This window comes from Pseudomyrmex gracilis, unplaced genomic scaffold, assembly GCF_002006095.1.
Source record: "Pseudomyrmex gracilis isolate BER0280 unplaced genomic scaffold, ASM200609v1 scaffold_28, whole genome shotgun sequence".
NCBI lineage: Eukaryota > Metazoa > Arthropoda > Insecta > Hymenoptera > Formicidae > Pseudomyrmex > Pseudomyrmex gracilis.
Window position 1 is genome coordinate 514,840 of NW_018020612.1, and position 25,161 is coordinate 540,000.

At 39.0% G+C, this 25,161-nt stretch overlaps 1 protein-coding gene across 1 annotated transcript in view; it reads right to left on the reverse strand.

The window, feature by feature from the left end:
• Positions 1–25,161, reverse strand: part of LOC109852344 (UPF0489 protein C5orf22 homolog) — a 434,876-nt gene that overhangs the window by 14,509 nt on the left and 395,206 nt on the right. The gene's annotated exons all lie outside the window — the stretch shown is intronic.

The following is a 25,161-nucleotide window of genomic DNA, read 5'->3' on the forward strand; positions in this document are numbered from 1 at the left end:
AATATTATTCTAATCTTTATTAGAACAAATATTATTCTTGCAATTTGCTGTAATGCAATTATTATTTTTAAGTTATTGCCAAATAATGATTAAAAAACACATAAATAAAAACTCTAAACAAAGAAATTTCTTCAAAACTATTTGTTAATTTATATTTGTGTCGTTGACATTTTATCTTTGACATATGTGTATAAATTACACAAAGCTTAATTAAATAACTAATAAAGCTTTGTGGCTCGCGTAATTTGTCGTTGAGCGTAGAAAACGTCACGGACGGTTTTTCGTCCACCGGAGAGTCACGAGGGCGAGGGTAACATTATGAGCGGCGAACTGATGTCGGCGAAGGCAGTCAGAGGAGGCCGAGCGAACCTTACTTATTGCTATATTTTAATATAACGACGGCATAAGAACGCGCCCCTCCCCGTAACGTTTATTCCGATGCCATCCACTCTCGTTCGTCTCCGTAATCCCTTTGCGGTTTCGCATTAATATTCCGCGCACAATGTACAAGCCGCCACGTGTATTAGTGCACGCTCGTGATATACGAAACACCTGCGGCGTGATCAATTTTATTCGGAATCGGCAAGCTCTCTTTGCAAGAAAAAAAATCATCGAACGCGTGTCGAAAGTTCACATTACGCGCGTTCTTCTCGTTTCGCAGACTGTTTAACATTTAAATAATTTTTTGCAAAGTTTTTAACACAATACGAACAAAAACTCGAATATACTGTTGTGAAAACGTATCTACGTTTTTGTTTTATTAATTATAGTCGAGAATTACATGTAAGTAAAAGACAATTTAAAAAAATATATACCTGTACAATCAACTAAAATCAATAGAGTCTACAGTCGAAAATGCCACTAGAGTATACGAATGTTAAACGAATATGAATAAATAAATCTTGATTACGCTATTGATTTTCCACCGGCGTTTTTACAAGATATATCAGTTCTCTCAATAGCGAAAGAGAGAAGGGGAAGGGAGACGCAAGTTCGGGATAAAAACAGAAGTCAGAGGAGAGTTGCGAAGAGAATGATCAACGAAATGTGAAACGAGTCACAGGCAACACGGGATGTTCTCCCACGATTATTGTCAGTATATACGTACATAAGGAACGCTTTTTTTTATTCCTCCTCTCTTTGTCTCTTCTTCTTTTTCCGCGTTCTTTCTATATCAGTCGACGCTTTTCTCACCGCTTTCATTACCCTTGACGAGTAATGCCGGCATGTACACAATAATGACCCCGCACAAAGTACAATATGATATTTTCTTTTGCTAAATTATTAGCATACCTCACTCTTCGGGTCTTTGCTTTTTACCGTAAGAAACTGCCTGACTCTTCTCTTTTTACTTTTCTTTTCCCGCGAGTATTTAATGTTTTCTATTCTACATTTATCGTACTGCTTTTTAAATGTTCGAAGATATAAATATCATTATTCATCTCAATTATCTCATTTGTGTTAAATTTAAAATTAAAAACAAAACAAAAAAAAATCTCACTAAATTTTGAGTGTAAGATACGTTTTCAGGAAGATTCCGGCGAAGTTCACGGTGATAAGATCAATGACGTGAATATCATCTGATGACAGAAACGCCAACGCGCGCAAAACGATAAGAACACTTTCCATTGCCGTAATATTTGCCGGGGATCTCGGGGGTTATTTTCACAAGCGGACAATGACTGAGGCAATTCGCACGGAAGCTGGAGACACAAACAATCTGGCACGTTCGCGAGATGATAAATGTTTTCGCTTCGCGGCACCGCCAACGCCGAATGTAGTGCTTTTAAATCCAATTCCCATAATGCACGCCGGCTGCGTATCTCTCTATTCGGAGACTCCGTTCGTCACTTCCTTGTCCAATAGAAGAAATAAAGGAGGAACGATTCGCGAGCGCACAAGAGATTTGCCGCAAGTGCGTTCCAAACAAATCCGAATCAAAGAGAGTGAATCTCACGTTTCGAAAAAGTTTGCTTGTCGCGTTGTCTCATTTCCTTTTCTTGATAAAAAAAAAAAAAAAATTGCAAAGCATGTGTGCAAAGCGTGGGTTCTTTTTCAGTCGCATTGCCGACGATTGAAACGCACCGAGACGCCTTCTCCATCCCCATGGAGAAGGCGTCGGAGAGATATTAGGGTTTCTCCATCTCTAAATGGAAAGGTCCTTCCATTATTGGGAGAAAAGATCTTGAAAGAGAGATATCTACTTTGTTTACGTCTGTTTGATATATATATTTAAAGAATGTAAACACCTCATTTTTTTCTTATGTAATATTAATTAACAGACAATTTTTACAACGATTGTCCGAGAGTTTTTGTGCGAAAAAAACTTTTTTACGTAATAACATTCCTAAAGTCAATGCCTATACCCGTCCGGTATATAGTTTCGCAAATGCACACTTGCAAGCGCGAAACACGTACGCACATACACAAAGAGTCATACCATGAAATAGTCCCCTATGCCGGCTTATTGATCAGATCACAAGTCGTTGGAACATGCTACCCAATTCCGACCACCACACCCACCGCCCACTCTTCAGGAACGAGGCATTTTTATTCGTGCACAGTCTCACCCTCGTCGCTCCTTCCATCTCGCCTCACCTCATCGCACCTCCCTTCCCTCCGTGCAACCCCTCGCGCGGGGACATTAGGGGTTGGCAAAATCATGGGAGCGCCATTTTTTATTCCACTTTGAACTGCGTCAAAGAATAGCAGCGGGCAAAATCATTAATAATAGACTGCAATGATATCTGAAAGAGAAAGAGAAAAAGAAAGAGAGAGAAAGAAAAGTATATTTCGCAATATATGAAGAAATGAGGCGGTATTCAAACATAAATAAAATATTTATGAATGAAGAGTGTTGTTACAAAGTGCGTACATGTGTATTCCTTTTGTGAAATAGTAATCTAGTTGAATTTTAAATCTCGATCTTTGGCCGATTCCGAAAGATATTTACTGTTTTATTCTATATATATTTATAACATGTACATATATATTTATACCGCGCCACCCTTCCTTCTTCCTTTCCCTCTATTTATTCAAGCAGTTCTCGTGCTCGGTCAGGAGCTCGAGGGTGAATTCAGCGTTGTTGCTGCTGTTACCGAAGGAAGAGGACTTTCGATGTTTCGCCGGAGAAGGCCGGAGCGAAAAACCAAGCGGGACGGAGAATGACTAGTAGGGAGTTGGTTAAATAAGGAACAAAAATAAATAGGAAGAGAAGAAAAGAGCTCGTTAGGGGGTCTCCTTGCGCGAGTTTCCGAGTACTCAAAAACTATCCAACCAAACCCTCCCTCTCTATTTTGCATCCCGCTCTCTTTCCTCTTCTCGTCTTTCCTTTTTATGATGCGTCTCTTTCTGTATCGCGCACGTATATAGTTTCCACGTTGCGACTTTTCGATCTTGTCTCACGACGAGAATGGCGATGACAAAGCACACAATCAATAGTTGATCCACGTAGCGAGTAACATAAGACAAATTTTAATAAAAAAAAGACATGTAATATAATTAATATAAAAACGCTGAATATTTATTACAAAAATTGTTTCAAAATATATCACGTTTCAATTTGCAATCTTTATATTGGTAAGCTTTTTTTTAAACCTATACATTACACGATATATACGATGGTACAACTACCTTTCAAAAAGTAAGGAAAGGGTGGAGCGCAATGACAATACAGCTACTAACGTTGACATTGTATTCAAGACGCGAATGGATTGTTATTAAGAAGAGTTCTTTTGTTCGTCGCGTCTTTTCTGTTGCTCAAAACTGTCGAAATCGCGACACGGTAATCGCTACTGGCTATGTTAAATATTAACAGAGTAATTTCTTCGTAAGATAGCTGGTCCATTTCTGTTGGCCAAAGGGCGACCAATCCTTTCATCGAAAAAGACAGGAAGGAAAGAAGGAAGGAAGGAAGGAAGGAAAATAGGAAGGAAGCAAGCATCCAAGATCGTCACCCTCAATGGAGGGTAGGGCAGTTTCTGTCGAGGGCTTTCGCAAGTTAACGGGGTTTCGCTATTCCCCGAGTTGGAACATGCAGGTGGACGGGGGGAGGTCGGAAGGGACGGTTTAGCGAGTTACGAGCAATTGCCCACCGCCATTCTGCGCCGTCGCTTCGTTCTTTAACCGTCTGGCCCTTTCTGCCCATCGCCGGGATCCCTTTCTACCTTCTTGCATGAAGGGTAGCGCTCGATAGGAACCGGGAAAATTGCGTGATTAACCGAAACCGTCTCCCGGGCTCATCAACACGCTTCTGCGACCACAAGGATCGGGCTCTGCCTACGAGCTATGTGGTCGCCGTTCTAAAAGACGGGAGATCTTTTTCAACGCTCTCTTTCTCTCCTTTTCTATGTTTTCCGGTAGGGTGGGCTTGGTCGTTTGTAAATCGTCCAATCGTCGTCGGCGGACCGCACATCGTGTTCCTGGTTTTATTGCCGACGACGTAACTTATTGGCCGGCCACTGAAGATTGTTGTGGGATTAAGGGGCTGGTAATCTACTGCGCTCTTTTTACAATGTCGAAGTGCGGTGAGAATAATACGACTATCGCTTCAAATTCATTTCGAAACTATTTCAAATAATTTCCTTTACAACTATAGATCGTACGTATACATATATTCTAAACGTGTTTGTTGCATGTTTCTTATACATATATGATATATTTAATGTATTTATAAATATTGTATATACATGTATGTGTGAAAAACGTCTATAAGAAAAGCGCGGTATTTCATGGGAAATCTCGTTTTAATCCGGAAATGATTATCTAGAGACAAGAATATCGATTACATTCGTTTCTTAGCTCCTTCTTCTTTCCTTCCATTCAAATCTGATGGAGATCGAATTATCTGACAGTCGCGAAATTACGCGAGCAGACTCAGCGTAAGCAGCGAAACGATAGACGAGGATTAATACCGATAATTCGCGGTTGATTGGCTCAATTAAAAACGTCCAGCTCTCCTCCCTCTCCTCTCTTCTTGCGATTCTAAACGAACTCTAGAACGAATATCCAACTTTTTGCCATTAGAAAAAAACGACAATATTAAAAAAGTGATATATTTGTTTTGGACAATGTTAGTTCACAAAATGTTAATGACTGAAAAAAAATAGATACTTACTTTAAGAGATAATAAAAAATAAGGTTTTTAACGTATAATTAATCCTCATGTCGGAGATATAAAAGTATATATTTTACGTCTACAAAGAATTTATCAATAGGCAATACCTAATGACTTTTTTTGTAATAAAAGAGTAATGTAATCCGACCTACGCGCGGGCACATTAACCGGAAGACGCACTGTGAAATATCCTGCTGTATCGTGGGTTGTCCTAATTGTCTCTCAGCAGCCACGGTATACACAGGCTGAAGGTTTTTTAGGCTCGTCTCTTTTGTACACACAAAATTATATTCCGATCTGTCACCGAGGACCGAGTTTTGAGTTTCATTGGGAGATCAATATCATTATAATCAAAAAAGTTTACCATTTTTAGTACCAAAAAATATAAATGACAGTTTTAATTTCGATTATATTTGTTAATAATTATATATATTATTATTTATATTATTTTTATTTGAAATATGTATAAGTTATACCATTCAGCTGTCATTGATTCGTTATCTGAAAATGTTAATACTGAAAAGTCTCGACTTAGCACACCTGAAAATTTTGTTTTACGATTTTTATTATTGAACGACGTAATGTAAGCGACAACGGTTTTAATTTTGATTTTATTTGTATAATAATAATTGTATATATTTGTATTTGTAATATATATTATTTTTATTTAAAATATGTATAAGTTATACAATTCAGCTGTCATTGATCCGTTATCTGAAAATGTTAATGCCAAAAAGTCTCAACTTGGCCTTAGCATCCCTGAGAATTTGCATTGGGACATCTGCATTGATAATCTACGATTGATCAAATCGACCGTACGTCGTTAATATTATCGATCACTCGTAGTAGATAACAATTTAACAGTTAGAAGAAGAGGTAACGAATCTTGCCGCTAATTCGATATCCCATTTCGATAATTGGGACCGAGTCCGAGTTGTTTATTTTCAAACGAGCGAGACGTCCTTTACCGAAATGACGTTAATTAGGCTGCCTCTGGCTGAAGGTTGACTCTGCCCGATTATATCCTATCTCTTGAAAGAAGTGCTTTATATATAAAAGCTGTCGCCATTATGACTTCCCGCATTAATAATTGGAGCCGATCAAACCTCGTTCGCCTTCACATTAAATTGAGACCGATTATCTGTCCTCCTTTCGTATTCCATCGTATACTCTATCCTTTCGACAGTAAAAAAAAAAAAAAAAAGAAACTCTTCACTAATAACCGCGGAAAGCAAACCTTGAAATAAGATCTGCATGAGTTTTAGTCTTTGACATTGAAACGTTATGATTGTTTCGTTACAGAAATATTCTCCACAATTATATTATACATTTTATTTTGTTCTCATCTTATTATTTTGTCGAGTTTCAAATTGGTTACCAAAAGATAAATCTTTATTTATTGGCACTCTGAGTTTGACTCACCGATCAAAGGAATCAACCATGTGATGGTCTACTCTAAATAGTGTATGACAAAGTCTTAATATAGTATCCGCTCGTGGATAAAGAAAAGCAAGAGCCAAGAGAAAGGCAAAGGAAGAGAAGCGTGAGGACGGGAAGAATAATCGGGTCTTGTAGCGCGAAGTGAACCATAAACGAGGCAATCTGCCGGAATCCCGAAGAACGATCGACGATGTTTCAGAACCGGCTCGGCAGCAAGTCGTCTGGAAGATCGTCTACCAAAAGGGTCAAACGTGGAGACTGACGCCCGTGTCTCGAACGTGTACACACAAGCGATCTACGCGAGGCTTTAAGTGCTTTATACTAGATTCACGCACGCGCACACACGAGTAAACACGCACTCAACACACGCTAACACGGACGTCGATCAACCGTGAGAACGTTTCTTAATAGTGCTCGGGGATACCTCGCGTTTAATTGATCCCACGAGTCAATTTGGACATCAGAAAAAAAAACAGGAAGTCCTTCCGTACATGTTCGCGTGGCTTCTTTCGTTCCTAACGATCGATCTCTCGTCGACCGGACGGCGGCAGGTAAAGATGCAAACGCGAATCGAGATCGTGGATGTATTTAATAAGGTTTTGGCCACCTGGCTCTTCGCATATACCTTGCGCATTAGATTAATTCGCGATAACGATTATTCACACTCTAATATCTGAGAAAAAAGCAGGTAACACTCGCACGTCGAAATTAAGACACAGATAATTAAAGAAACCAAAAAACCAAATCAGCTCGATCGAGAAACAATTCACAAAAAAGTGCATTACAACGTTTAATATGCTAAACGATTTATTTCACTTTTTAAACTCCTTTCGACGTTTTGCTTCTTTTTCGGAACGTTAAATCCTCGAAGGGATAAGCACGACACCGAAATGGACAAAGTGCCAGGCTCTTTTTATCGCTCGGTCAGAATTAGCGGAGGTATCAGAAACCGCTCATCATTCAAGTTCCCATCTTGAAGAGCGATCGGCGTAGTAGAAAAAGATGTCGTAGTCGGGCATCGAGCAGCGGACAGAAGCGGGCCCGGTGTCGGTCGAGCGATCTGCCCGCAGGATGCATGTGGACATGGCAGTAGCAGGTGGTCCTACCGATATAATGGTCATGTGTAAGTGTGTACGACGGCGGATGATACTGCATGTGTGCGCGGCGCACCCACGTGTCGCTTATATGCGGCCGCGATATAGCGTGCTCATCCGGCGCGCCACATTGCAACGTACAAGACCGACAGAAACGAATAAGGACGTGCAGTCGGTCTCTGATACAACGTAATCCTTCAAAGGTGTACGTATATCTTGCTTTCAGAGAGCGGAAATGTACGAAAAGTACGAAAGACACAGGCTTATCCTCGTGGTTAGATACTTTCTTCATTATTCTCAACTAAATTTTAAAATTAATATGTTTTTGTATAAGAAATGTTGTATATGATATTTTCTAAACATATAATGTCAAATAAAAGAAATTCAAAGTAAGTCTTTAAGACCCACTCAAAAATTTCAAACAGCGTTTCTAGTAAAAATTAATTTTTTTTAACGCTTATATTTTCAAAACTACTAGAGATTTTTTCAATTTGTTTTTTTATCAACGCAGAATCGTTCAAACTTTCAATTAAAACCACCAAGATTAAAAAAAGATTTTTCGCAGAGATCGATTTTAAAATCGCGCGGGCCTCAGACTCGGTCTATATAACTAGTAGATCGTTTTTAGAGTTTGTATGCAAAGAGTTAATAAAAACCATAGAAATGTGGTAATATATTCTGACATAGTGTATATATGATGTGAATGTTGTAAACGCAAAACACAACTGATTTAATTGCATCGTTTCGAGAAGCTTTTACGAACGACGGCCAAGACTTGTACGTAAGATCGATAATTGGTTCGTATCGGCTTTCGATTTATCAAGGCGCCCGGCGCACGAACATAGATCGCCTCTCTGTCTTGTCGAACGATACGGCCGGTACACAATCAAGACAAGCGGACAGTGTTTACGAAGCGTCGCACCGCCGACGAGCTAATGGCTCGAAGACATTAAGTTAATTGCTCGGCACGTCGTACCTGTGTACTCGCATTTGCGTGCACGCCGAGCCCATCTTTCTTTCGCTATCTGCTGCTCTCTCCGCCCCTCTGTGCACCCTACTTCTTGTTACCGTCACGTAATGTTCACCGTAATGGAAGCATCGCGGAGGACACGAGTGTCCTCGCCGAGCGAAATTCATTTCAGCGGAAAGGTGTCTTATTTCGTCACTCTCATCAATGCTTGACTCATTAAACTACAACGTCTAAAGGAGAGAGACTGTTAAAAAAAAAAAAAAAAGAGTAAAATGACACCGCATAAATCCGTAAATAAATACAGCATCCCTTATTAGAAATCAACGATCCGTCTTTCGAAAACTTGTCTGTCGAATAAAATCATTCGAGATTGCGCGCTAATATGGCAAACATTTCTAAACTCGCGATATAGTAAATATGTAAATAGGACGTCTAGTGTAATTTCAGAGTACGTCATTGCCGTTCACCGTCCGCGTTTTTGCTCCCTTACACGTTAAAAGAAAAAACAACCCTCCCGCTGCCGCGTTGGTGGGAGATTACGGCACCTCCGTCGCTGATTTTTCCTGCCCGTCGAACCGTCTACGTGTATTTACATAAAATGGCGAGTCGTCGGAATTTTTAAATCAAATTCCTTATCGAACAAGCGCGAGTTTGCGCGCAAAAAGAGGAGGCCAGCGAGGTGATGGTGCGTCGGCGGTGCGAAAAAGGTGAGTCTCTATCTACCACCAGCGAGATAACGAGCTCGTTCCTTTTCCACAATCCTCTGCACCCCCCGAGATACTCGCAACTCCCTCTCCCTCGAGTCGAAGCTTTCATCTTCCTTTCTCTCTTTCTCTCTTTTTCTCTCGGTCTTCAATTCTGTCCTTCTCACTTCCGAGTTCGCTCTTTCTGCCCCCCTTTTTACCTCGCGACTTTCCAAGCCGTGACCTCCAATGGGGGAAATGAGAAAATGATAAGAAAATATACTCTTGGAGACTGCGCGTAAGAAAAACTGGAAGATATAAGCGGACAGAGTCACGTAATGATACGTTTAGGGAAGAAGCAATCTATCTATAGTAATATTTTTTCTTGGAAAAATATTAACATCAGTATTACACATATATAACATTTCGCACTTGTCGATATTTATATTGCTATATTTTCTTTCCATCTAATCAGTTTCTGAAATATGTTCTCGTAAACGCAGTTACACGTTTGGAAAAATTGCATTTTTTTTTCTCTCTCTCTCTCTCTCTCTCTCTCTCATCACAGTTTCAACGAATAACCTTGTTACAATATGTATTTTTTGCGATACGCTCACGACAGTATTCGTCGAGATAAGCATGAAGGCGGAGCGAAAGGTTGTAGATATATGGAAACGAAAGAGACCAAGAAATCGAGAATAGGAAGGAAGAGAAGAAACCATTGAGAACATAAATCTTCAAGTTTCCTTATCAAAGGTACTCCACCGGGAAATGGCAGCAATCTTCTAAGTTCTTTTCTTGATCTTGAAATAAAGAAGCCAATCACAAAGCTGATACGTCAATATATTATATATATATATATAGTGCAAATTTAATTTTTAATTTACAATAAAAATTAATTATCTTTCCGTTATTCATGCATGTTGTTATTTTTGCGTTACTTCGTAGTCAATAATTCGAGATGAAGCGATTCCTCAGAGGATTACATTCGCGCTAATCCGAAACGAGCGCGGCAAATCCTCACCGCGTGGCAACAACTGTCATCGTATAATTCATCTACGCGCATATAGAGTACAGCGGATAATCGTTATCGCACTAGTCAGCCTCTCTCCATCAAGAGCTGTCAAACGAGAGGAAAAGATAGAGAAGAAGAAAGGAAGATAGGCCACTTTCCGAGGCAGCAGAAAATAGGAGTGCTATCGAGAAGAAAGGAAGCAAAAGGAGAGGGAAATGTAGGGAGAGAAACTTGATGAGAGAAAGAGAGAGACAGAGAGAAAAGAGGATTCTTGGCTTTCGCGCGAATATTATCTTGTCAGCGTGGATAACGACACCTTGGCGTCGTACCTACAGCCCTCATCAATTATAAATCCCACCCACCAATCGTGATATCCCGATTCCACGGCCGCAACCGCGGATCGAGACGTCTCATTATCTCGCTGGTCGGACATCGTGGTTTCGCCAAGCCACTTCAAGAAGGAAGAGAAGAGAGAAAGGGTGGGTGTATTTCGAACACAAGATATTGCAAAATGTAATAGACCGTCTTCGCGTGGCAGTTTCACAATGAAATATATTATTTCGTTTGAGTATAGAAAACATACAAATTTTATGAGAACAATTGCGCACATAAATATATATCGTTAAAAATCAGAAGTTTAACAAATTTCAAACAAACGAATCTATTAAATAATTTAAAATAATTCGAAAATTTTATAATATTTTTTATAATATACATGTATCAAATTACGTTGTAGTTTGCAACAGGTTATCATGTACTATCTTGCAAAAAAAGAATAAAAAACAACTGCGTTGATGAGGCAAATGTCAAGTTCTGTTATTTAAATCCAACAAGTTTGTCATTAAGAAAATTCAAATAAACGATTAGAGTCGCAAAGTACAGCCATGTTCCGCCAGCGGAAAGAATGCTTCGACTTCTTCGGTCTCTTTCTTTCACGAGAAGAGGTTGGCCACCTCCAAATGGGCAAAAGGTGTATTTCGTTGTAATGAAAGGTTCAACGCAGCCTAATAAAAAGCGGATGCTATTACACTTCCTGTCCTCGGCTTTTTGCTTGCCGAGGTCTGTCCTCTTACCGGGACTCCGAAAAACGGAAGCTACTTTCGTGATAATCGCGCAGCGATATCTCGATCTTGTCCCCTAATGACGTTTAGTAGTGACGCCTCGGATTCATATCGCTGAGAAAAAAACTGCTCGTATATTTCGAAATATATTGCTGACAAGATTGACTAGATTATATGTAGATAAGATAATCGCGGAGTGTTACAGAACAAAGAACGTCCAATAAAGGTTAACGTTTAATTAGCCTTTATTGAAAAAAAAACAGAACATATAAATTTGAAGTCTGTTTAAAAAATTGACGCGTTTCCCGTATTTTTTCAGTCTTAAAAACTTAAATATTTTATGAGAAATAACTCTTTGTTCAAAATACATCATATAGAAGGAGATGTTTTTAATATAAAAGGCACGATCGTATGACGGATTATCTACCGCAAGGAACAAGCGTTCTGCACATTATGTGCGCAACCCGTTTGATCCTTTTACCTAACCCGTTATTCGTCAATGAAAATCTGGTTGCGTGTTCTCAGGCGTTTGATTGCACCCTTTTATATCATTTGGATTTCTCCAACAAAACGAAAATAACTATTTTTTGTATCTTATAGAAAACAAAAATATAAATTATGATTTTTAACTTCGTTATTTGAAGAAAAAAGTAAAATGATTTTTTTTTAATACTAACAACTTCAATATATGTATATGTAAAAGAGTACTGTGCTTAATATTAGCTTAATTATCTTTTTATTCTCTTTCCATGTGTTTTTAGAAAAAAAACGAATCGACTGAATTTTACACACAAGTCAATAGCCGTACGAGACAAGTCCATAGAAGTAAAAAACCATATAAGATGTCGAGTTTCACATGAAAGTACCAACCCCGACCGAGTACGTCGCTGTCTCCGAAAAGAAGTTACCCCCTAAAAAGAATTCTACCACATCGAGGTGCGCTCGAGGGTTGAAAAGAGTGAACTGTTTTATCGACCCTTGCGATTCTCAATTCATTCAATTCTTTGTGATTCTATCACCAGATTGTTCTGCTATCGTCAATATTTAAAAAAAATATATATTTGTTAATTACTTGTATATTTGTATATTATTCTATTACTTAATTTATACTTGTAGAATTTGATATTAATGTCAATGAGAGAAGATATAAAATTTGACATTTTATTGAGAGATATGTAATAAGAACGCGCGAATACATTTTTTTATAACAATTATATTATTAAATATTATACTTCTGTATATAATATTAAAAAGACGTATACATAATATTTTATGCCAAACAATTTATAGTAATGTATGATATATTTTTCTTCTCTGTATCTTAAAATATTAAATATTTTTCAACAATAAAAATTTACAATTGTAGGTAATTAATTAAGGTTATATGTACATTAAGGTTTTTCACAGTTTTATTCGCGTAATTCTTCTAAACGTACGTATCTCTCTTTCTCTTTCTCTCTGCATGCGTACTTATTTTTAAAAATATAAATTAATATCGCGAGCAATTCTTTCACCGTCGGTATATGTTTTCGGTGTTTGTGCACACGTGCGACACTAGAATTATATAGACGTGTACACGCATATACCTGTACGAGGCCGCGCGAGCATTCGGAACCGACATATCGCAGCGAAAATATCTCGAGCGTGTAATAAAGCACAGAGAAAAATGTCGAAACTCGAAACCGAGACGAGGCGCGAGGTGCATAATGTACGAGTATCATACGTCACAATCAACTGCACGCGGCGCCAAACGCTTATTTCTCCGATGGCGCTGCCACGCTATGAAATTACACCAACTTGACTTACGTTCGTGAACGACACAATCTGACGTAGTCTAAACTCGGTTTCGTCCGACGAAAATAATTTTCTCGTATACTACTTCTAACAGTGTACCAACGTCAGTTGCAGTCCGGGATTTTCGGAATTTATTGATAATGGTGAAAAATCTTGAACCCCCTACTAAAAGAGCGCCACACTCGAGAAGAGTTTTGCCAAATTATTTTCTCTCTCTTGCGTGCTGCATATATTTCCGTTTTTATTTTATATCGTTATTCTTTGTATCTTTTTTTTTCTCTTTCGTTGTAACATTTTTGCTAATACGACATTTTAAGATAGCGTGCTTCGATATTGTCCTTGAGAAATCTTCGATTGTCGGCGGGAGAGATATTGATATTCCACGGGGTGCACTGTACGCAAAATTTCAAGCATGACCAGACCATTTGATGACAAGCGCGTCCTTACACGCAAGAGGAAGGGATAACCGAAATTCGTTCGTCCCGTTCAAAGAGGGATGGGATTCGACCAAAGTGATAGGTTCGGCGTCGATCAATCGACGCAAACTCTGCGCTCAAAGCGCCAGTGGATATTCCTACTCATCCACTGACCCTTATTCGTGCGTTGTTTGTTTTGTCGATAAATTGGTTTTTTGTTCTCCTGTGCATACACACCACTATGGAAATCTCACAGGTGTGTTGAAATTCATGGCGTATATATATATTTTTTAATATATACGCTGCGTGTGTTACGTTTTGTTGTGCGAATATTCCAGCTGCGCTTTCGAAAGACATTACGAAATAGCATTTTCTCACATTAGCATTTTTCTTCAAAATACTATAAGTTTACAAAACATTTTTAGTACAAAACATTGAAACATTAAAAAAAAAAGAAATCGTAAACACTTTCGAATAGTTTTGCAAAAAATTAAATTTATATTGATCAATAATATTATAAACAGAAAGAAAGAGACAGATAAAATAATTCTAGAACATAAATAAAAAGTTCGTTAAAGAAAGTTTTGTTTGAAACACTTTTATTTGAAACACGGTAAAGAAAGTAATCGCATGATTGCGTTCTATCGATGTAAATTCCGATATAGATGTATACGTACACGTCGTATTAAATATAAAAGCAAAATATTAAAAAAATCGCAAAACAAACGGCATGCATGCACAACAAACTATCGCCTCATATAATTGAGCGATAAAACAGATAAATAACACACGCACACGGCGAAGAAATGCGCACGGAACGGAGAACTCGGATAAGTTTGCCTTTCCGCATCGGGAACCCGGTGAAATGGAGTGGCTGCAGATCTGATCGGACAGTGGAATCGCAGGTACCGGACCGGTTACATCAGCGCAGTCTGCCAGACGAGCCGCAACCCTATCCACAGCCTCGGATGTTTCGCTCCCGCAACGTTTAAAGCCTCCTACCTGACACACTTCCTCTCGTCTCTCTCTTTCTCCCCTCTTTTTTCTCTCGATCCTTCCTAAATATTTCGTGAATACGATCACGTCTCATGTCACGGTGCGGAATCCCGCTTTTATTCATCCCGCCGAGCATAATACAGCAGATCCGACGTGGTTACGTAGATGCGGTGAACTATTTTTTATGCCGGTTCGTGCGTGAGTTATTAGCATATGGTGAAGCGTACAAACGATAGACCTGAAGATAGTGATGCTTCAATGGTTATCGGATACATGATGCCGCGACAGAATCCAACATCCAGCGGCGGTTTTTTCGTTCGCGAATTGATTAACATGTCATCTACCGTCATTGATTCGATTACCGGTGATATTATTATTAGTAACTGCATTTTATATAATTAAATATATATTATAATTAAAGCTATTAATAAAATATAATTTAAGCGCGCGCGCGCGCGCGAATGTCATGAACCGAGAAAATAAGCGGTTTGGGCATAATGTGGAATGAGAAAGAATAACGCTAAATCATGACAAACTTCTTAGAATGTAGTCAAGAGGAATGTGTCTTACCGCGGCGCGTCTCATTCTCGATTTGAGAGAGTCAGAGCTCGCACTCGCGATGTCCCCATTTTTCTCAAGGAAATAAATCTTCGATCCCGAGCTGTGCATCACCGGTTGGCAAGCAATTTGAGGCCTGGCGATAACTCATACGAGCATCGATAGCACGCTCTTTCATTTACATATAGTAGATGCAGTACAAGCGAGACGCTTTTCGTGTACGCGTACATACACATACAATCTATATATACACACACATAAAATACAAACAAATATTTCATATGTACGCGTAAACAATTTTTAAACTTTTGCGCAGAATATACACAAAAATTTAAAAATATTGTGTCACGTGGTATCTACTCATATGTTATTTGTTTATTTTTAAAATTGACCGTAATAATAATAATGACTGTGTAAAAGTCCGTGTAATACGAAATTCCCTTTCGACAATTAGCGAATTGAAAAAAAAAAAAAACGCTAATTCCATCTTTTTAAATCACGGCATCCCGCGAGACCAGATTTCGTTGCGCGTTACATAAGCAAATCTTTAGGCCGCCCATGTAGCGATGGTACATGGGTAGTCGTACGTCTTTGCATATAATTAGAAGAGCATTGAATCGACCCTCGTCGGACGCCTTTTCACCGTAAAAAAGCAGGATGGAACGAGGGAGGGGTAAGACTGCTCGCATCCGAGAGAGTCGAAGGGTCTCGGATTTTTTTTGTCCCGTCAGTATGAGAAAAAGATCTCTTCAGGAAAGAAAAGGGGTTAAGGGCTCCGATCGGCAGGTACATGCCGGTGACGTGTTTTTAGAACATATGCATATGTGGTACCTCGCCAAGAAGGGGTCTAGAAAATTAAGCCAGTGCCGTAAGGAACTAGTTTCTTTTAACCAATAATTTCTGTAAAATTAATCTGTGCTTTTATTTTCGGCTACTTTATTATTTTCGACAAACGAGAAAATCGATTCTTGGCACTGATAGTCTTCCAAACAATCGCTCCACATTTTCACAATGCTTTTGCTATATTATATCAAGAGAGCAACATGTTGCTAGAAAAAAAAATCATATTTAATTCTATATATAAAATCTACAAAACTTGTCTTTTTTTAAATCACCGATTTTTTTCTTTCCGACTAAAAGTTCGAAACTAAGAAAATTATCGCGAAGAAAGAATTTGCATCCTTCGTTTTGTTGCGATATCGAAGGATGATAGAAATTTGCATCTCACGGTCCTGCTGAGGCAACTATTTTCGGTCTTAGGCCCCGCTTCCTCCCTTAAAAAAATCATCCGCATAAATTATGTATGCAGGTAGTCCGCATTGTACGACGAACGCTCACCTCAGCGGGGCCCGATGATAAATTATCGCACATTGAGAATTTCCGAGCTAACGAGGGTTGGAAATTTGAATATCCTTCCGCATGCGTCTTTCATTCTCACGGCTCTCTCGCCCTCTCTCTTCTCGCGCGCGCGGGCTTTTGGCAATCCGTACCTACCTGAGGACCGCGCGTATACAATGAGTCCGTGATTTGATTTATCGAGCGATTTCTTTCTCGCGCGCGTGGCTCACCAGAGCTCGCGCGTAGCTCGGTATACACGTTGTTATTACACGACCATTGATTCGCGAGACATTTCGCGGGAACGGATGGGTGACACACGGGCTTACCGAACGTCCGACGATTTGAAACAGATATGATCAATGAACCCTTTCCGAAGAGAGAGATAGAGAGAGGTGCGGTGTTGTCTTTTATCGTAGTCGACGACGTGCACGGCTTATTTCGCTCACAATCGCGCTCAAATAAAGAGCTAATCGCGTTAATTCGTTAAAACTGTTTACAATAACCGACGATTACACGTCGGTACACGGGAGGTAGAGAGTCGTGTAATTTCGCGCTGCCGATCCGTGTTTTTTACGGCGAGAAAATTACGCGCTCACGTTTCCCCACGCGCAAGGCGCCGCGGCGCGCGCCAACTCGAGGGTCATCCAACCGAAACACCGCCCATCGCTGTGTGCCTTTATAAACAATCAGCAGGGCCGGGCAGCGCGATTCATGATGGCCGCCAAGGACGAGAACAGAGGACCTAGTGCCCCTATCGCGGGCGAAAGGAATAATAAGAGCATCCCCCTACCAAGAGAAAGAGAGAGCTTTTTCGTTACGGGACACACGTCGCGGCAAATGGAGAATCGAAAGAGAGCAGGATAGAAACGTACGAATGAGAGGAAGGAACACCCCACGCGCGAGTAATTTGCATACACGGTCAGCCGGCTCTAACATTGTGACTCAGTTTCGTCGGCAAAGTATCACCTCGAATCGTCTCTCCGCTTTAATAAAGTGACGCGCTCGAATCGTCGGACTGTTTTTTCTTCCTTTTTTTTTTTTTTAATGTTGCGTGAAACGAGGCCTAGGATAACTTGTTGAAAAATTACGCGCGTAATAGTTCTGTACCGATGTGCAATTTGTTTCTATATTGTATATGGAATGCAGTGAACAACTGATGATAATTCGGAAATGTGATGAAGTGTACGCAACGAGAAATGTGCGTGTGATATGTGCGGCAGCTTACAAAAGGCAGTGTTTTTTTTCTTTATTTGCGCAGTGAAAAATGAACAACACAGATTCTTGCATTCGTACGCAAACTTAGTTCATTCACGCAAAACTATAATCTTTTTACACAGGTTTGACCTCGGTACATGTGGTCAAGTTCACGTCTTTGAGCAACAACGTTTAGAAAGTTTCAGTCGTCATTCACTACATATCTCATAAGCTCACTGATGAAGAATCTAACTGTGAAAATATTTTCTAAAATTTAAGTAATAAAAATGTAACAAAAATTATGATAAACTTTTACAATCACATTCTTTCCTGTTAGTGACATATTTTGCACCACAACATGTTAAAAACTCGAATTTTTATTTCCACTTATTATTTATGGAATTAGTAATATATCAGTAATATATCGTGTTCACATGTTTCTGTGCAAACACATAAAATATTTGACAAATGCTCTTGTCCGCGAAGAATATGAGGCGAAATAAACACGCAATTATCGTCACGTTTGTGCTTATTAGTGGCAGATATCGTTGCTGGAAAAACTGTTCACAGCTCTGATCGCAAAATTTTGTTTTAACATGTCGTCGAGCCCGCACAGCTTTGTTATCAATAATGAACACTGCACAAGAAATATCGAGTTCAATGCACGTGTCGCAGTAATGCTCGGTGTTGCAAACACTTTCGTTTTTCGAACTGTCATCATCATTAAATTCTATCTTCTCGTTTCACACCAACGGCGTGTTATTAATTACTGACACACCAGTTAAACGAAGGAGATTCAGCTCGACTGGATGGAGTCGTCGAGAGGCGGCCATGTCGACGCCTGCGTATGGCGGCGTCGCGGCGCTTCTTTAGGGAGTATGCTCCGCATCGGAAGGGAAAGTATTGACTGGAAAAAGTAGCGAATTGATTCGGCTTTTCGACATTTTTTAGTACAAATGTTTCATAAATCGTACAAAGAAAGTAAAATAGACGCATTTTATACTTTGTTGAGTATAAAAAGTTTTTTCCGGATATCTTTTTATGTTTAACAACAAAACTAAACATTTTCTCTTCTCCAGTAGAGAGAGAGAGAGAGTTTTACGGGACAATTAATGATGTTAACAATCACAAAATCGAATTTTTTAAATTCTATTTGAACATTTTTCTCAATAAGATGATAATGTAACACACACAAACATGTAATTAACGCACAAAAAATAAATCACTTTTACTCTAAAGAAAAAGAAAATATTTATTTCTGTTACGTAAAACTTTTTAAACAATTGTGGTCTTTTTATAGTTTTTCAAAACTAAAACAAAAAACAAAATGAATCGCGCTAATGTAATGCGAGAGATAAATCACACACGCGCAAATTAAAAACCGAAATTTTTTCTTGGAAAATCTGACATGTCGCATTACACGACCATATATATTTGTGTAAATATATTCGCACACGTGGGCTCTTGCATTCTGTTATACAAGTTTATTATACATACATATATCAATTTTATATATATGTATATATATATCTGACTACGCGCATATATATATACATATATATATATATATATGTATATATACAGGCAGTTGGGACGCAGACGCCGACGTCGCGACGTTCGACGGTACAGTTCCCGTCGGACGGTCCTTGGAGATGGTAGGATTCAGTCCTGGATCCTCTTCCAGTCCTTCGTCTTCGCACGCAGTCCTTTCTTTCTGCTCCTAGTCTTAAGATCTCTCGCAGGAAACGAGATTTCTCTCGCGAGACCGAGTGAATGCGCAACGCAAAAGATTTTTTTTTTTCAATTTGAACGCAATAAAAAATTAAATTAAATTTCGCGTTACACTATCCAGAATTAAGAAAAAGCTCTATTCAAAAGTAAAATCACAGTGAAGTGTCTTTTGATTTTATACGAGTGATCTTCAAAGAGTTAAATGTGTCAAAAGTCACAAAACTAGTTACCGCACAACGTACGCGCAAAATTCGTAACACCGACCGAATTCTTTAGTAATTGATTATTAAACATCGTGTGCAAAAATGAAATATTCGTGTGTCTTAAAAATGTTACGATGTGTACATTGTTTACTGGCGACACGTGAGAGCTTTAAATGTTCGGCATAAGACAAGGTGATAGAGTACGAAAATTAAAATAGAAAACATTATTATATATTAATAGAATTGTTTTTATAAAAATCTTTTTTGCAAGAAACTGCTAAGTTCACAATAAAAAAATAATATTCTAAAAAAAACGCAAAAAAATATAGACAGTAATTTTCCTCGTGAACAAGGAATTGTTTAGAGAAAAAAGTGATTTGTATAAATTTTCAAAACATTTAACACTTGTGCACTTTCGAGATTCTTCATTTTAGTTAAGAAACGCAAATGTCTTTGTTCACGTACACAATTTTTCCTTGCGAAAAAGACCGAGATCGTCGCGAGAAGCGTCTTCGCAGACAGCTAACAGCTGATTGTTTCCTCTCGCGGCAGCGGGTCTTCGTCGACTTAATTACGTCACCGGCATCCCCTCTCGCGACCCTTTCCACGTACTTAATCACCACCTCACTCGCTTCTCCCCTCTCTCCCCTTCCTCTCCTCGCCTCTATTCCATCTCCATTCATTTTCACTTTCGCTTTCCCTCTTTCCGCCGCGTACGCACATTCATCAAATAATTTCCCTCTCTTGTGTCTCGAAGGACTGAATTACGCGCGCGTAATTAATTTACGTTCGTTGAAATGCAAAATGACATTACGGGTTCGTTGAAAAAGACAATTTCACGGTTTTTCTTTACTCGAGGCTTCTCGTCACGTGAGAGGTTCTTCGATACAGTCCGCACTCGAGAAGAAGAGGAAACACTCGAGAAGACAGTGATAAGTAAGTACCTTCTAATGTGTGTCGTAACTCGTATATGTGTTTCATATTAGATTTGATGTTACGCAGGAAACTGCGATAACTTTTTCGTCGACTACGATCTCTTGCAAAGTTTTAATATAAATTGTAGTTGTTTTTTTTTCTGCGTGTATCAACACACACATACAGATCTATATTTTTCTGTTTAAATATATCTGTGTGTGCATTGAAACCAACACAGAGAGCATTAGCATTCTGTGCCTGTTAAACCGTAAAACAAATTAAAGTGGAACAACGATTATTACTCTGTCTCTTTCTATATTGTATCTATGCTTCGGTTATGATAACAAAACGTCGATAGCGTCTAGAACGAACTAGTGATTATATTTTTACGTTACTAATAAATACGATTTTCTGTGGGCGGAGCGAGAGACGAGAAATTGGTAAACGCATTATAGTCAACTCTCTAGACGAGAACCGAACATCTTATCTATAGAACTCGAAGGATTAAGTTAGAATATCGCAAAAAATTAGATAAACAAGTCTACTTGACAATTTAATACATTTTAGAGAGATTTTAATGTTTCGAAATAGATAAGTGAATTTCAAAGAATTATATAAAAATACAAATTTGTGTTTATTTATATTATTATTTTATAAAATACACTTTTATAATCTTCTTGATGAATTAAATCTCGATTTAAATCACAAAGTAATTACCTACTTTTTTCTTGACTCTAACTTCTCATACTATTCTCTAAACCAACTATTTCTGATTAATTTAATTAACACGCTATCATACACACGTACACCTAATTCTTCTGTGCTCACAGAAAACACCAAAGAATCGTATATTTTCTTCGCTGCCCCCAATTACATTGAATTTCACTCTTCTCTCGTACGATACTTATATATAATCTTCGAACTTTCTTCATCTAGATTTCGCGTTAAACTGACATGTTTCCTGTGACAAGAGTCGCGAGGCCGTTTTGCCGTCTGGCGAGGCCAAAGAGTGGGGAGACAGACACCGGTTGCACTCATAAACCCCTCTTTATCGCTCGTTCTTTAACCCTTTTTACCCCGCTCGGTCTTCTTTGTGCTTTCTGCATATGTAATTGCGATCACATGTCATGACAACAAGCGAACGCGAGACAGCCAGAGTCTCCGACAGTACAAAAAAAAAAAAAAAACTAGACAAGCGAGCATTGTTCAACGATTGACACAAATGTCCTCTCTTGAACACGAATATTAATAATCAGATATCGCATTTAATTGATTTCATTGTTTTAACAGAACATATTTCGCAAAAATATCTCAGTCGAAAAATGTTCTTGCGTGTGTTACGAATATATGTATGTACATGTGTACATAAGTACTTTTGTAAAAGTATAGCAGAAAGTCACAGAAACGTCTGTCTCTTTTGAGGCTCGCACGGCGTGAGAAAAAGTAAGATAAGATATAAAATATAGCTTCTTTCGTCCTGAGTTCACCGGCTGTCTTTGTCTGCCGCCTTCTTCCCTCTTTTTTCCTCCCCCCACTATCGCGTCCATTGCTGTTTTCAACCCTTTACTCTTTCTTTCTTTCTCTCTCCGCCGGGAAGGCGGGCGGGATTCACCCGTGCGAGGCACCCCGTTGTCGCCCTCTTTGTATACCCAGCGGAATAATGAATTATATTTTTCTCTTCCAGCCAAGCATAGATTATAATATTTTTTATCTATCTATACAAAAAGTACGAGAGAGAGAAAGAGAAAGGAACAGCGGATCCGTTAGTACAATCTATAAAACATCACCTCTCTCTCCCTCTTGTTTGAAAAGGGGAACGGTGAAAAAAAGGGGTAAAAAAAAGGGTTCTCGTGCGATCTTCACATAAATAATCAGGGCGGCTCTTCTTCCTTCTCTACCTCTTTCTCTCTACCTGGTTTGAAGCTTTGCATACGCGCTAACTAACTACCTTCAGCCTGCCAACCGTCGTAGAGGGGAAGAAAAGAAGTACAGAGCCGCGACATATGCAGTGGGTTGACCCTATCTGTGTTTAATGACCCGCTGATACGCCTCTCTTTCCTCTGTGTCGTTTGCTTTTTCATTTCCCTGAATTTTCCCTTTGATGCGTTACAACATCGCGTTATAGACTTTGATTTCGCATCTTCTTTCAAAGACATATGTGTAATATATAATTTATACGTGTATATCTTCGAAGAGTTTTACATTTATTTTTTTTACAAATGCACTTTTTGATGTTTTATGCAAGTATTTAATTTCTAATAGGTGATGTCTGTGTAGCAAACATGCATCGAGGACAAAACTAGATAGATATACGAGGCTGCAAACTCTTTCTTTTTTTAAAAGAAGCGTACTCTCTGGCTCGCACGTATCCCGTTCCACACATGGCGCCGGCAACCCCTTCCGCTAGTATTTCGGTCTCCGTCTGTGGCAGGTCGGGGCAATGTTTTAGATCTTATCCCCGAAATTATACGTCTGTCTGGCTGTCTGCTCCTGCTCCCGGCCCTCAGGACGTTGGCACGCGGTATCAAACGCTGCTAATCGCATGCCGCTTGCTCACCCCTCCTCCATTAGATATCCACTCCCACCTCTTCCTGTCTGGCCCGCTTTACACGTCCTCTCCGTCCTTCCGTCTTCTATCCCGCAGGATAACGAACAACGCGCGCGACGTTTTGTTCCTTAATAAGTTAAACGTAAAAGAGAGGAAAAGGTCAAGACTTCCCTCGATCTATCTTCACCTCTCAAGAAAAACAGTTGAAGATTTAATTGCGTTATTATTTTGTGTATGGGTCTATTGTTCTCGAATACTAATTGTCTGCATATAAATCACGCTGACAACGCATAGAATAACATTTCGAAAGACTTCCATAAATTATATGATTTATTTATCCGGCAGCAAATCAAAGTGCCGGATTTAATGACGACGTTCTTGGTTGCGACCATCACTTATCCTCGAATCTCTCTCTCTCTCTCTTTCTTTCAGGATACTCCGCGACTGTACCTTCTAGCATTGCGTTATTATGCAACAAGTTGCTTCGTCCATCTTTTTCATCTCTCTTTTCCGATTTAGAGTCGCCAGTCACTCGCAGCTATTAAAAGCGTTGATTTTATCTCACGGCGAGATTTTAACTAACTATACGCGCGGTGTCCTTTTTGAGCGTCAAAAACGCGGACGATCGTTTTACGTTTCGTGCAACTCCACCTTGATTGTAGTGACGCTCATAGCCAATGAGCGCGCATGTTTCTTTCCTTTTTCACGAATCATATAACGCTTTTATGAAGCATATAACGCGTGTATCTGCGCGCCGCCATTGTACGGCATAAAAAGGCATTGTGAAGCGGAGTGGAGATCGATAATCGAAATTTATTGCACCGTTATGCGTGCGTCATGGTGCCTAGTTTTGGCAAAATAACGCGGTATAACGCGCGCGCAATCTCTCCCTCTCTTTCTCTTTCTTTCTCTTTCTCTTTTCTAAAAGAGAAGGCTGGCGTCTGAATCCCCGTAAAATGCATACGATTACTCCCAGAGTCGAGAATGCATATCCTGATCCTTGTTGAAAGGGTTAGGAGAGCGAAGTTACGGTTACTCATAAATCAAGATTTATCTCTATCGCACTTTTAATCGAGCGTGCAATCTCGAGATTGGCTCAACAACTGTGTTTGCTCTATCCACGATATTTATTTATGCAACGTAAAAACATTGTGCAACTATCTAAAAACGACTTTTAGATAATTTTTTAAAAATTTAGTAGTTGACAAGTAGTTAATATTATTTTGTACGTCAACGCGTCTAACGAGAAAATAAATTTATTTACAGAAAGAGAGAAGGAGAAAGAGAGAGAGAACAGAATTATAATAAAACAAACAAATATTTGACTTGAGGAACAATAAGCCGGAACCAACAAAAAACACACAACATAGAACAAAGTTACGAAAAAAATCTCTAACAATTATCAAGCTTTCCTAGCTTCCGGTAACAACTGCATACTACGTGGCAGCTGAAGTGGTGCAAATATTTAACGCGGGGAGAACAACCCTTTCTGTTCACAATGCGTGCGGAAAGCACATGTGTTTAGTTAGTTACGAAAGGTTGGATCAATTTCAGAGTTGTTTCGCGATATTTCATTTCCGTGCGTATCAGTAGTGCACACGTACATATTTTTCATTGACCGTGTCAATAGCTTGAAAAAAATAACAAAATAAATATCTGTTGTGCTGTAGATGTACACAGAAATAAAAAAATAAGAAAAATATGTAAATGTTGCAAAATTATTTACTTTCATTATCTCTAAATTATTAATTTAATCTATTTTGGCTTGAAGTATATCCGAAAGTAGCTACAACAGCAATCCTAAAAATAAAATAAAATAAAAAAAAAAAAAAAATATTTGTTAACATCAACTGTGCATTTTCTTTTCAAAACAAGATAATTTAATCGTATTGCGGCATCGCTAATGCCAGTTAATGATGACTTCTTTCGTTTACACAGTCACACACGCATCTCTTATTGTGAGCATATGAGTGCAATGGAAGAGGTTATTGCACGGACGCTGCAGCGGTGTAACCAAGAAAGTCACATTCGCGCGTTCTTGGAGGATATGTCTCTCCGTTCACGTATAAAGCTCCTCGCGAGTGTATAT